Source organism: Malaclemys terrapin, chromosome 2 (assembly GCF_027887155.1).
Source record: "Malaclemys terrapin pileata isolate rMalTer1 chromosome 2, rMalTer1.hap1, whole genome shotgun sequence".
In the NCBI taxonomy this organism is placed as follows: Eukaryota; Metazoa; Chordata; order Testudines; family Emydidae; genus Malaclemys; species Malaclemys terrapin.
Window position 1 is genome coordinate 40,960,088 of NC_071506.1, and position 14,279 is coordinate 40,974,366.

The window sequence follows — 14,279 nt, forward strand, 5'->3', positions numbered from 1 at the left end:
AGTAAGGCTTCCTCAGGCGTTACGTCGGGCTCTGCTGGAATAGGAGCAGGACTCAGTTGCTCCTGGGAGTGTGACGGTGCTGCCTGGTATCTTATGTCACTGGCAGGTCCGTCACGAGGCAGTGCTAAACCGGTGTTGCGCCTGGTCGAAGTGCCGTAGAGCATGTGTTCTCGGGGGTACGATGCCCATGGTGCCCAACATTGCCAAGGTGGTGGGTAGGGCATAGGTGGTGCCATCCAAGGGTTCACTCCCCATGGGGCAGGATACTGAGAACAGGCTGAGGTAGTTTTTTTGTAACCCCTGTTGATCTGGGTCTGGGAGTCTTGAGAAGGAGAAAAAACTGCCTGTGGATCAGTTTCCTCCTCACTGGAGGAAGGTTGTTCTGATCCTGAATCCAGCATTGGAGAAAAACAGGCATTTATCAGGGGAGACTGCAGAATAGGTCAGACCAATAGATCTGCTGTCTGAGTGAATTGAAAAGGTGAGGCTCCTGCATGAGGTGAAAGCTGCGGAGGAGGAAGTTGCCCTGAGGGAACATTCCTCTGAGCAGGGGTTTTTCCTTTGATCTCCCTGTCAGCCTGTGCTGCGATTGCCGGTGCCGTGGTAAGTGCCGGGGGGACAACATCAGCCCGCACAGGGTCAGGCAAGGCTGGAAATGTCGGCACCGCGTCCGTCTCGGTGCCATAAACGAGGCAGGCAACTGAAAGCCTGAAGCCTCGGCACCGCAGCTTCACGCCGCCGCCGCAGCCTGAGGCGGCTTTCGTGCGGTGCCTGAGGAGCCCGGCTCTTCAAAAGTGCTGAGGCGAGGAAACACAGGCAGGGAAACTGTTGACCTGCCTGAGGCACTTTTGTGCCTCACCAACTTCTTTGCTGGAGAGGGCTGCCCCTTTTTTGTAGCTTTCTTCAGTTTTTTTGAAGCAGGGGGGCTGTGGCGGGCAGTAGAGCTGGAGTCGGCTCCTGGGTCTGAAACTGACCTGATAGACTTCTGCAGGAGGAGCAGTTTCAGTTTAAGCTCCCTGTCCTTTCGTGCCCTGGAACTGAGTTTGGTACAGTGGGCACATTTTTGGGGAATGTGTGTTTCCCCCAGGCATTTTATACAATGAGAGTGGCCATCAGAGAGCGGAATAGCGTCCTTACATGTAGAGCAGCACTTAAAGTCTGTGGAGCCAGGCATGGTAGAAGCGGCTGCGGCTGAGAGAATTTTTTTTTTTTTTTTTTAACAGATAAAAGAACTAATGAGCTACACTAACAAGAACTGACAACAAACTAACTACTAGAACAGGTAATAGTAACAAAGTGAGGGATTTCCTAACGAGTCTGCTGAGCTCCGTCTCAGGCCGGGGACGGTAGAGAAGGAACTGAGGAGATTGGCCACGCATGCGCACTATTATCCTAGACTCACTGCGGGGGGCAGCCTCTGCGCATGTGTGGCCAGTACGAGTACTGCTATGAAAAGTCTCCGAGTGAAGGCGCAGGGACGCACCAACACCTAGAGTGGAGCACCCACAGGGACATCTCTCGAAGAAGAACTCAGGCTTTTCCAGCTTGAGATGGAAGCAAACTTCAGAGAAGACATTTGCCTCCCCCCGGTGTGCAAATATACCGAATTTTTGCATGCATGCACACACGGCTACATCTTAAATCCACACAGAGGTTGAAATAAATGAACTACAACAATCTGCCTTAATCAAGTGGAATATTCTGCCATAAAACCGCAAACTGCACTACCTGCCAATTAGCCTTTGAGTGCAATTTAAGATGTTCATTTTGCCCTACAAAAACAAAACAATTGGGAAACATATTTTTAAGATGATATCCTTTGCCCAAAGTAACTTTTCATACTTGTACTCCATCTCTTGAAGCCTTTAAGTCAAGACAAGATGTCTTTCTAAAAAGATATGCTATAGCTCAAAACAGAAATTATGGGGCTTGAGGCATAAATTATTGGGTGAGGTTCCTCTGCCGGTGTTTATGCAAGAAGTGATGCTCATACTGGTCCCTGTGGCCTTAACAAGTATGAATACAGAATAATCTTGTCTGCTTCTCAGTTGAGATGTTACACTATTCTGCATAATGTAAGATCACAGGAACTGACATACATGGAGCAGTCAAAGGTCTGTCTGTCTGGTATTCTTTTTCTAACCATAGCTAATATTGAATGCCTAGAAAGAGATGTGAAAAACACTAAGCTCTCTGCAAATTCAGATGTTAGAGAGCATGTCTGCACTGCAAGTGAAGGTGCGACTGCAGCAGGGGTTGGCATACCCATGCTAGCTTTAATCAAGCTAGCACGGGTAATACTAGGAGAGAAGTGGTGGCGGGGACTAGCAACCAGAGTACAAGCCCATTGGGGACCCTAGGTATGTATTCTGGTTGCTAGATCTTTAGTCCTATTGTTACCCATACAAGCTAGATTAAAGCTAGACCATGTTACAATCAATCACATCTTCACTTGCAGTATAGACATACCTAAGAAGTATTGCTGCAATTGCTGCATGGACTGGAGGACTGATAACATTCTGAAGTCATGTGTCTTCAGGGTCAAAAAACATACAAGGGAGACTTCAAAAAAGTAACAGCATTAGAGCTAAGTGCAGTCAAATTGTTCCTGAGACTGCCCTCACTTCTCACAGTTGTCAGCGGAGTCCAGATCTGCAAATGTGGCTTTGGGCTTTCAAAAACCCAGTTCAGCAGAGGAGGCAATAATAACTACTTCAGTAATTAGGTTCTGTCATGCACTGTATATCTAGGGCCCAGGGCTGATTTGGAATTAGAAGAGGCACCCAGAGTGCTTTTAGAGCAATCTATTTTAGTGAATGTTGCAGCCAAATATCCTTTTCCTGAAACAGTGAAAGGGCAATCACACTGTTTTCAGTTTCAGTGAATTTCAAAAGCATTGCAAACCAAAAGAAAAAGGATTGAACAGAGGGAGAAAGCAACTGACATGGAATAATGCTATCCAGGAAGAAATCCACTTATTGGATATTGCCTTACTTTTCTGAAGAGGGGACAAGTCACATTCATCAAATTGCACATAAACCAAGCCGCACAGGAAATGGGGGGAGGAGGAAGTTCTTTATACAGCTTGAAGAAGCTGAAAGGAAAAAATGCAGATCTGCAATAAGGAGTTAGATCTAGAAGGGTCTATGCAGGCACACCAAGACTGAGTAAGTGGGCACAAGGAATCCTCCCCCAGCTCTTCACTCCTAGGCAAGGTTGAGACACAAATGGTGTGGGAAATGCTGACATTTGTGGACTAGTGACCCAACTGGAGGGGAGGGGCAGCATTCCTTTTTGCCTAGTAAACCGAGCAGAGCTGGCCCAGTATATGGGGGTGGGGAGGACTTGCACTGCACTGTGTTACAACGTATTGCTCTAGGATCCTCTCCACCAGAGCCCCAGAAAGAATGCTGGCTCAGGCAGACAATTCCTCTAGGGATTTCAGCTGCAGTGCGGCCCCTTCCAAATTCTACTCCCCATATCACTAGTAGCTGAAAGCCATGATTTGGTTCAAGAGGTTCTAAGAAGTAGCAGTTACTAAATAGGGTATTTTGAATAAAGAGTTTCCAAAAATGTCAAGAACGCCATTATCCGAAAGACTAAAGTGATGCTTTTAAAGTGTCCACATCTGTTTCACAACTGAGACCTCAGGAAAGCTACTCCCCCCACCTTGCAGCCTACACTAAAGAGAGAATTTAAGAGGAAGGCAGAGAAAATAAAAACTATGTTTCTTCACCATGTTCTGGCCTTTCTCCCTACTCCCAACTATCCTGAAATAAAAGATGTACATGCAGAGTGTTCAGCACAATCAAACCATATCCAATTTATGTGTTCCAAACAATGATTATCCACAAACAGCTGTGCTATCACTAGCCAGCAGTTTTTTGGTGGACAAGGGGAAACCCATCCATAAGAATCAGGAAAGAGAAAGAGAAGCAGACTAATTAGCTCTCCTTACTGCTTCCTGTTTAGCACTTACTATGAAAATGAGATGCATAATCTATGATGTTTTCTAGATAAAATGTTTCGAACATGAGGTGCTCAGGATTGGTTGCACAATGGAATCTGCAGCACAAGTCTTGGACTGTTCAAGTACAAAACAGAAATTTTTGGAGCTGACTTTAGGTGTTTATATATGAAACCCTCTAGACCTTTTGTCATGGAAAAAACATGAACTATGAGTTAACTCCGAGGCTTTGTCTGTACTGGGGATTTTCACCATCAGAGGCCATCTATCGATGTAGCTGTACCAGTGCAAGACCCAAGCAGAGACAAAAGAGCAATTATAAAGCATAGTTTGCACTGGAGCCCTGCTTCAAACTCAAATAAACTGCACAGGTACAAACTGTAGCTTATAGCCGCTCCACCTATGGTAGGGTTTGCATTGCTGTAGCTACACCAGTGTCTAATCACGAATGGTTTTAACTGTGGCACATCCTAGTGTAAACGGGGCCTGAGCTGTCCAGTCAGATGGACTTGACTTGTTAAGGTCTGAATGAGAGAAAAAGAAAGATAATGGCTGCATAGACTTCAGCATTTTGCTTCCAATAACATTTCTTCCAGTGACATACTTTGTGCATACAAGGGGTTTTAATTCTGCCCTTGAAATGTAAATGAAGGAATACTGCCAGCACAGACTTCGATTTCAAGCACATTCTGCTTGTATTGGAATCTGTGTATAATTTAGAAGCAAGGTTTCTACTGCTGCAGTGTCTCATTTGCTTGCAAATTCAGTTAGCATTTTTAAGCATGTGGCAGAGATATCAATAAATAATCACATAACAACAGCTAGGCAGGTGGCCAGTAGGGATTACAGATATCATTAATGCTTCTTGTTTATTCATAGCCTAAAACTGAAAACAAACAAAAACACCCTTTGGCTTGAAAGCAGATAGTTGTGCACAGAGTTAGTCCGTGTCACCATATAATACTTTCACAATTACCCTCCTCTTTTTCCTTCCATTTCTTCATATGTGCATCTTGCCTTAAATTAGAGCCAGAACCTGCAATGGGGTCTCACATACAGTAGGGTTACCATATCTCATAAATAAAAAAAGAGGACCCTCCACGGGCCCTGGCCCCGCCCATTTCCCCACCCCCTAGCCCCGCCCCAACTCCACCCCTTCCCCGCCCCCTCCTCCCTCCCACTCCCAGCCAGGGGGAAAGGGCTGCCCTAGCGCTACTGGCTTCAGGGTTTGCTGGGCAGCCCCCAGACTCTGCGCCCCCAAGCGCTTGCCCAGCGCAGCTGGAGCCCTGGAGGGTCTGGAGGCTGCCCGGCAAACCGTGAAGCTGGTAGCGCTCGGGCTTTGGGCAGCCCCTATGCCTCCGGACCCTGCGCCCCCAGCCGGGCACTTCCTCTCCCGGGCTCCGGCAGCGCAGGGTCCGGAGGCACAGGGGCTGCCCAAAGCCGGTAGCGCTCGGGCAGCCCGGTTCTTAAACAGAGCCGAAGAGGAGCAGAGCCTCCAGCCGCGGCGGCTCTGCTCCTCCCCGACTCTTCGGCTCTGTTTAAGAGCCGGGCTGCCCGAGCGCTACCGGCTTCGGGCAGCCCCCGTGCCTCCGGACCCTGCGCCGCCGAAGCCCGGGCGGGGAAGTGCCCGGCTGGGGGCGCAGGGTCCAGAGGCACGGGGGCTGCCCAAAGCCGGTAGCGCTCGGGCAGCCCGGCTCTTAAACAGAGCTGAAGAGTCGGGGAGGAGCAGAGCCGCCATTTTCCCGGACATGTTCGGCTTTTTGGCAATTCCCCCCGGACGGGGGTTTGACTGCCGAAAAGCCGGACATGTCCGGGAAAAAGAGGACGTATGGTAACCCTAACATACAGAGCCAGTTGCAGGCACAGCTGCCCAGACAGAGCCAGCTGCAGGATAGGGGCCTTAAATTAGAAACTTTTGGGGGCAGGGCTGGTTCTTACTGTGTGTTTATACAGTGCCGAGCACAATGGAGCCCCAATCCTGGCGCACTCCATTCATTTACATTTGAATAATGTGAATGAAGGGCCGAGTGATGCATGTGTTGATGGTTCAGAAGATAATCTTGTGGCAGAGCTTTTCTGATTTTTGAGTACAACATTTTAATAAGCTTTGGTGTTTCACTGAATGCATGCATGTTATGTCCTTGATTTACCCTGAATTAAAATGCCACTGACATCAGACTGAGATTGTTACTCTGAGCTGATACTGCATAATAATTTATTTCAAATTCAAAGGAAAATTCTAGTATTTTAAATAATATGCCTAATAGTCATTGGATCAGAAATCTGGATCTGATTGAACAGAATAGCAGTAGCCCAGTTCTTCCGCATTACTGCCTGCTGGTGCTATTTGTATTCACTGCAACTCTGCCAAAAGTTTTGTTCCTGGTCCCCCTTTAAGACAGAAGAGGATAACCTGATGGAGCTAGACAGTATCTACATGTGGGGTAAAGTATCAGAGGGGTAGCCGTGTTAGTCTGAATCTGTAAAAAGCAACAGAGGGTCCTGTGGCACCTTTAAGACTAACAGAAGTATTGGGAGCATAAGCTTTCGTGGGTAAGAACCTCACTTTTTCAGATGCAAGAAGTGAGGTTCTTACCCGCGAAAGCTTATGCTCCCAATACTTCTGTTAGTCTTAAAGGTGCCACAGGACCCTCTGTTGCTTTTTACATGTGGGGTATTTACTCATATCTGCATCAAATCCTGAAGCGTACTTTGTGCACGTATGTGGATTGGTTTGTTTAAATTAATTGTTTGCAATCACATTCCACCATTGTAGTAGTGCAGGAGACTGAGAACAGTATTTGCACTGGGATCCTAAGAGAGGGGTGGCCTGGTGTTGAAAGGCAGTGCTGGGGAAGAAGTGGATTTTCCGTTGTTCCAGAATTCAATGATTATGATTTTTTTTTTCTGTTCTGAAATGGAACAAAACTGAACATGTGAATGGTAGTAATAGCAGCCTGGTGAATCTGGCTTCCAGCTGTCCAGGGGCAGCTTCCAGCATACTGATGCAGATCCCCAGCTAGTGCAGAATTATAGCACTGTAGACTTCAATGGCGCTATGACAATCTACATCAACTAAGGATCTGCCCTATAGAGGTGATTTTTTTTGCAGCTTTGCCTCAAACACCCAGAAACATTTACCCCTTCACATCTGCTGTCCTTAAGACACATGGGCCCTTTCAGACACATGGGCCAGGATGGTCCTTCATTCTTTGAGTCTCGGCATAAAACTGTCTAGTATTCTGCCAATCTCCAGCAGAAAATTCTCTCCTTGTAAGAGTGCGACTTTAGCAACAATGGTGATTAAGTCCAGCAAAATACAATATGCCCACAAATTTGCCTGTCGTGATCTCCTTAAAAAGGCCCTTGATGATGCCACATCACTTCCTGACTCAGTTTCTGTAATACATTCCAAATGGGTGTCAGCCAAATGATACATTTTGGCTCTCTGCCTTCAGTATCTAGCACAATTGGACTGGGGACAATACCACAGTGCAGTATAACAGAATACTCTGGCCTAAGTAGCAATCCCCTGCAGATAGAGAATGTCTCTGAAGTAGCTCGCAGTTCCCCTACAGACATCAGCAAAAGCTTGAAGTTACTATATAGTCTTTGGAAACTTACGGAGTTGTTTGCAAATATCTTTCCAAATAAATCCTGAAGGCTATGGTTATGCAGTGCACAATGCCAATCCAGTGAAGAACCTCCATATGAGAGCTGGAGGAATTGGTGAGTATAGAACCCAAATAGCAAAAGCTGGAGACTGCCTCGACAGTTTCATTATTCAAAGAGATTGGAGTCATGGGTGGACCTGATCCTATGGTTAGCAAGAGCGAACGATTGTCCGAAAGAATAACTCATCCCACTGGGATGAGACAGAGGTGCAGTAATGTGAATTTTTTCCTGGTCTACCAGTACAGGCTTCATGCTGTGCAACCGAGCCATTAAGTCTTTCTCAGCAACTTCCTTCACCTCAGGTGCTAGGTGCAGCTGCTGCCCTGCATCTTTGCCGTCTGCATTAGCCATCATTTTCAGGGTTCTCATTGGACTTGTCCACCTCACATAATGTCCAAGGTGATATTTTGGACCAGCCTTCATAGCTGATGGCATAACTCCAATGAGCAATCCCCTCCACCACGATACAGGTTGGACTCCAGGGCAACGGCTAATTTAGACCCCATCATTTTGTATATATAGTTGGGATTATGTTTTCCAATGGCAGTCCTCGGATTTGCGACACAATTGGTTCCTGAAAATTGTGTTGTAAACCAAAACGTTGTAACGTGGAACTGCAGTACACTCCATTGTGGGACCAAGCATTGTAAAGTGAAAACCAATGGTCATAAGTCGAATCAGGGTGTCAATTCAGGAACATTGTAAGTGCCATTCGTCTTAAGTCGGACATTGAAAAATCAAGGACTGCCTGTACTTCGCATTTTTCAACACACAATTTCATCTGCCATTTTGTTGCCCAGTCACCCAGTTTTGTGAGATATCTTTGTAACTCTTTGCAGTCATCTTTGGACTTAACTATCTTGAGTAATTTTGTATTGTCTGCAAACTCTGCTACCTCACTGTTTACCCCCTTTCCAGATAATTTAGGAATATGCTGAACAGCACAGGTCCCAGTACAGATCCTTTGGGGACCCAGCTATTTCTCTCTCTCCGTTATGAAAACGGACCATTTATTTCTACACTTTGTTTTCTGTCTTTCAACCAGTTACTGATCCATGAGAGGACCTTCCCTCTCATTCCATGACTGCTTAGTTTGCTTAAGAGCCTATGGTGTGGGACCTTATTAAAGGCTTTCTGAAAATCCAAATACATTATATCTACTGGTTCACGCTTGTCCACATGTTTATTGACCCCCCCGCAAAGAATTCTAATAGATTGGTGAGGCAGGAATTCCCTTTGCAAAAGCCGTGTTGACTCTTCTCCAATGAATCATGTTCATGTATGTGTCTGATAATTCTGTTCTTTACTATAGTTTCAACCAATTTGCTTTGTACTGAAGTTAAGCTTACTGGCCTGTAATTGCCAGGATCTCCTTTGGAGCCTTTTTAAAAAATCAACATTACATTAGTTATCCTCCAGTCAACTGGTGCAGAGGGTGATTGCTTAGGTTTAATATAATTAGATAGAACTAAACTCATTTATAAAATATAGTCCAGCCAGCCTACAACAGGAACAGTGCCTTCTTGGGTTTCCAAAGTCTGCACAGTGATTGAGATACCACTGTGTCACAGCACTGCTGCTGGCTCTGAGAGAGTGGCTTTGCTGGAAAATCAGTCTGAATCCGGTTTCCTGGCTCTCTTGGGGGAGTATATGCAATATATTGTAGCTTCTTTATATGTCTGCCTTTTGCTTTTGGACAGGTTTGTTTTCTCAGTATCCTCTATCACAGACTCTTAAGAGGCTATATTTAGAGTTCCATTTCATGTCAGTCACTAATTTCCTCACCTCCTCTTCACTAGACTTCATTGACTAAATTCAGCCCTGGAGTAAATGGATGCAATGTCTGCAGACTGCAATGGAAGTTGGGCCAGTTAATGCCAGGGCTGAACTAAATCCAATAATTTAGTAGTTAAAGCTCTTTCCTTCTTTAAAACACTTTACTTTTTCTGCAATCTTCGCAACACCTCTGTGAGATAGGTATTATCCCCCATATTACAGATCCATCAGGAAAAGTAAAAAGACTTGGTGAAGAAAGGAGTTCTCATCAGAGCTGGAATGATAATTCTGTAGTTCCTGGCTAGCAGTCTTGTGCTTAGACCACAAGCTTCTCTTGATGGCTCTCTATTGCAGGTTACAGACTTTACTCTCATTTCCCCTCCACAACTTACAAGTTCCTGTGTAGTTCTCCATAAAACAGTGCTCTGACTTGAAAAGCATGGTGACCCTGTCAGAAAGACTGCAGCAGCCTGAGAAAACTGTCTGACATAGATTCATGTCTTAATTGGGGAGGGGAGAGGGTGTTCTTAATTCAGGTTAGCTAACTCTGGTTACAATACTAGTGAAGACACTGCAACTTAATTCCCCTCCCCCCCCCCCGCTATTTTGACCCAAGTTAGCAAACTCAGGTTAGCTACCCAAGTTAAGAACCCACTTTGTTTCAATGAAGACGTATCCTTAGATTCACCACCAAATCACTGGGGCCCAGGTTGAAAAGGGACCCGCCCCAGTCCTGTGAAAATGAATGAGTGAGGGTAGGGGACAACGAGTGACAGAGGAAGTGGAGATGGTGTGAGTGGGGTGGGGCGGGGCTTCGGAGAAGGGGCGGGGTAAGGGTGTTTGGTTTTGTGCGATTAGAAAGTTGGCAACCCCAGGCCGCAATGCTCCAGTCTTTGAGAGTTCAAACAGAAGCTTTTAACTGTTTAGGACTTGCTGCAGACCATTTTAAACTTGTTCCTCAGGGTCAGAAGCCCACTGCCCTTCCTAGGCTTCAGACCCTTAGCTCCAGCCCAAGTCGCAACTCCAAAGCGCTGTTTAAACAGCTATTTTTAGAGCACTAGCATGAGCTCTGCTAGCCCGAGTCTCTTGACCCAGGCTGGGAGACTCATTCCAAAAAGGTATGTAGACACACCAATACAGCCCTCTTTCAGGCCCTGTTGGGAGGTAGCTAACTAGCCACAGGTGAATTGGATCCATTCCTTCTTAAATGGGCCAGTCACCTTGTTTGACACTGGTAAAAGGCTAGTTGTGCCTCAGTTCCCTTTGAGGTCTCTCTGAGTGCACCCCCTGAGTTCCCAGATCTCATGCCTTTACTTCTTTTCAATTATAATTCTGCAATTTTCCCTCTCAAGGGCCTGGTCTACACCTAAAACTTAGATCGACCTACCCATGTTGCTCATGGCTCTGCAAAATTTCACACTCTGTGGGAGGTCTAACCTCCTCAGCAGACAGAGATAGGTTTAGGGAAGAATTCTCCTGTCAACTAGTTACCACTTGTTAAGAGGGTGAATTTACTACAGTGACAGAAAATCCCCTTCTGTTGCTATAGTAAATGTCTACATTGCAGTGTTGCAGCTGTGCTGCTGTAGCACTTGTAGTGAAGATATACCCTGAGACTGGAGTCTGGCCTACATCACCTTGTGTATCAACTCTGCTTTCCCAGCAGGTCCGACTGGATTCAGCACCTGTGGATCTTCCCTTCAGGAGTCTGTGACCAATGGTGTATATAGTGACCAGTCTTCTCAAAACCAAAGAACTGTTTATTTTAGCAGCAAGAGCAAAGTGTTAGCGGAAAAGGATTTTAAAACTACCTGCAGTCTACACGCATGTCTATCTTACTTAAAGGCTGCCCATCCCCTGATGGTAACCTGGGCAGGCATAGCTTCTTCAGACATCTCAGCCTGTGCTTGTGCCTTAGTCTGGTTCCCCCAAATTCCCTCCTCTTTTGAGAGGGAGAACCCCTTTTTATACTGCCATAGTCCTTTTGTTCTTCTGTGTCCCCAGGCTTTGGCACTTCCAGACCAAATTAGTCTTCAAAGCTAACAGTTAGGATCCTGCCTCTTACCAGCCCTCAGGTGTTTGCTGAGAAGTGGTTTATCTTGTGCCTCTCTTTTTCCTTCCAGCTTGCTTTTTCCTTCCAGCTCTCATATAAACTAAACCAATATATTCATATAGTAAACACCCCAATAACTGGGTCCACATATTACTATTACTACATTATTATTACTGAGCAGCTCCACTTACATCACAAATAAAATGAAAGGGAAATGAGAGTGCATCATACCATTGCTATGTATCTATTATTACTAAGTCTTTGTATTACAATAGCACCTAGAAGCCCCAACTGAAATCAGGACTCCATTATGCTAGGAACTGTACACACACAGCCCCAGTGAGCTTACAGTCTAAAGAGACAAGACAGACAAAGGATGGAAGACCAGAAGAACTATCACACACAGTTTGCAGATGGGGTATTGAGAAACAGATTGGTTAAGTGAGTTGTCCAAGCTTCTACAGGAAATCTTTGATAAAGCCAGGAACTGGACACAAATCTCCTGAATTCCAGTCCAGTGCCTTAACCACAACACCCTCCTTCCTCTCCAATTTCTATCTAAATTCTTATGTAGTACCCATCTGTGTTGATTATGTGTATCTCTCTCCCTCTCTCTACCCCTCCAGGTATCAGGATGGTGTTTTTTGGGGGAACGCTAGGTTGAAGAAATGGGTTTAGCATTTTGCTCTGAAGAAGCCAAGGTTTGTGATCCTCCCAATATCTTCCTGAAGTGACTTGTAAATTAGATCAATCTAATCACTCTTACTGTTGACAGTTCTGCTGCAGTGGAATGCAGCTGTCAAAGGAGGTCGCCTTTTCAGAGGGTGAGGAGACCCATTAAGTAGCTTTGACCAATATCATGGAGGGCTTTGAAGATAAGGACCAGCACATTAAAAGTGACCACATATTGAACCTGTGAATAAAGGGCACTGGGATGATGTGCTCTTAGAGTTCTTTGTTGCTGAGATCAGGGGCTGCTGTATCGTTTCAGACTGCAAGATCTATATGGACCCGTAAGATAGATCTCTGCTCCAAAATGCCCAGCAAACTTTTGAATGCTTAATAAATAAGGAAAGTGACATGACAGTGGTTTCCAGTTTGGAAGTCAACAGAAACTTGATAGTTTTTTAGGAAGTGCTCCCTTTGGTGGGCAAAATTCCAGCAACAATGGACCCAGAAGCTATGGTCCTTATAGATTTGGTCAACGTGACAAACTACTAATAGTACCTAAAGCAGGTATAGTTTTTAACTCCTTTTTCATTATATTCATCAATGAACTTTATTTCAGTAGAATACAATGGATCATTGAGGGGAAAAGTAGTACAAATACAGTACTATATATAGCCTAAATAATGAAAGAAAACACATAGAAAACTACAGCAAGTTTGTCTTGAGATTGTATCTTGCCATGGTATATAAAGAAATCTCTGCTCACTCAGTCAGAATTTAAGGCCAGAGGGACCATTAAATCATTTACTTTGGCTTCCTGTATGTCACAGATTGTTAAATTTCAGACAGTTACCTCTGTATTGAGCCCTGTATTGTGTTTGGTTAAAGTATCTTCCAGAAAGGCATCCAGTCTTGATTAGAAGATCAAGAGATAGTTTGTTCCAATGGTTTAGCACCCTCAATTAATGTTGTGTCTTATGTCTGATTTGAATTTGTCTGGCTTCAGCTTCCAGCTGGAGGTTCTTGTGCCTTTCTCTACTGATTAAAGAACCCTCATATTTTCTCCCAATGAAGGTAGCTGTACACTAATCAACCTCTCAAATTTATTTTTCTACAAGAGAAACACACTGAGCTCTAAGTCTCTCACCATTAGGCATTTTCTCCAGACCTTGAGCAATTTTTGTGGCTTTTTTTGTGAACCCGGTCCAAATTTTTCAACATCCCTTTCAACATGTGGACACCAGAACTGTGATATTGACTTAAAAGCAATATGTGCTCCAGAAATGAAATACTTCACTAATATGCCTTAACAATAACACTACAAGTATTAATAGGGAGCTGCTCTTAAAAAGTAGCCTTTCTGAATACACAGACATTTCTCTAAAAAAAATCCAGCATTCCCAACTATTAATGCACCTAATTTCTTGTACAACAATAGCCCAAAAGGGAACAATTAAAGAAAGAAAATTAAAATAATTACATTTAACTACCATAATTTTCCATTTGGAAAATACTATTCTCTTTCCTCCCATCCCTAATTTTCTTATGGAGCTTAAACTAATATACCTTTGTTTCATTCATTCCATCTTTTGTGTTTCAGCTTCAATGAAGATGCAACAGTTCAAGGAATAAGGTTTGTTTAATTAACTTATTACTTCTAAACTGCACATTGCCGCACTGAACACTGTGTTTTAATGTAAGACACTGCACGTTACTTTTTAAAATCAGCTAGCGGCAAATGATCACATCTTAAATGAATAACCACTCCCACATTAAGAATGTAGTTTCCTGTGTGCTGAACAGCAGAGCTAAATATGTCTCAGGCTTGGTCTTCACTACATAGTTAGGTCATAGAATCATAGAAACATAGAACTGGAAGGGACCTTGAGAGGTCATCTAGTCCAGTCCCCTACACTCAAGGCAGGACTAAGTATTAGTCAGGACTAAGTAAGGCAGCTTACGTCAACCTAATTATGTCAGTGTACACACTGTACAGCCTCGCTCCTGCCGATGTAAGTGCCCTACTACACCGAAATAATAACTCCACCTCCATGAGAGGTGTAGGGCTTATGTCGGTGTAGTTAGGGTGACTACTACCTCAGTGGTTGGCTGTCATTCTTGTCAATTTCATGGCTCCAT

General features: G+C 44.6%; 1 protein-coding gene across 1 annotated transcript in view; it reads right to left on the bottom strand.

Annotated features, from left to right (window-relative positions):
* CPQ (carboxypeptidase Q) overlaps window positions 1-14,279 on the bottom strand; it is a 281,476-nt gene that overhangs the window by 24,025 nt on the left and 243,172 nt on the right. The gene's annotated exons all lie outside the window — the stretch shown is intronic.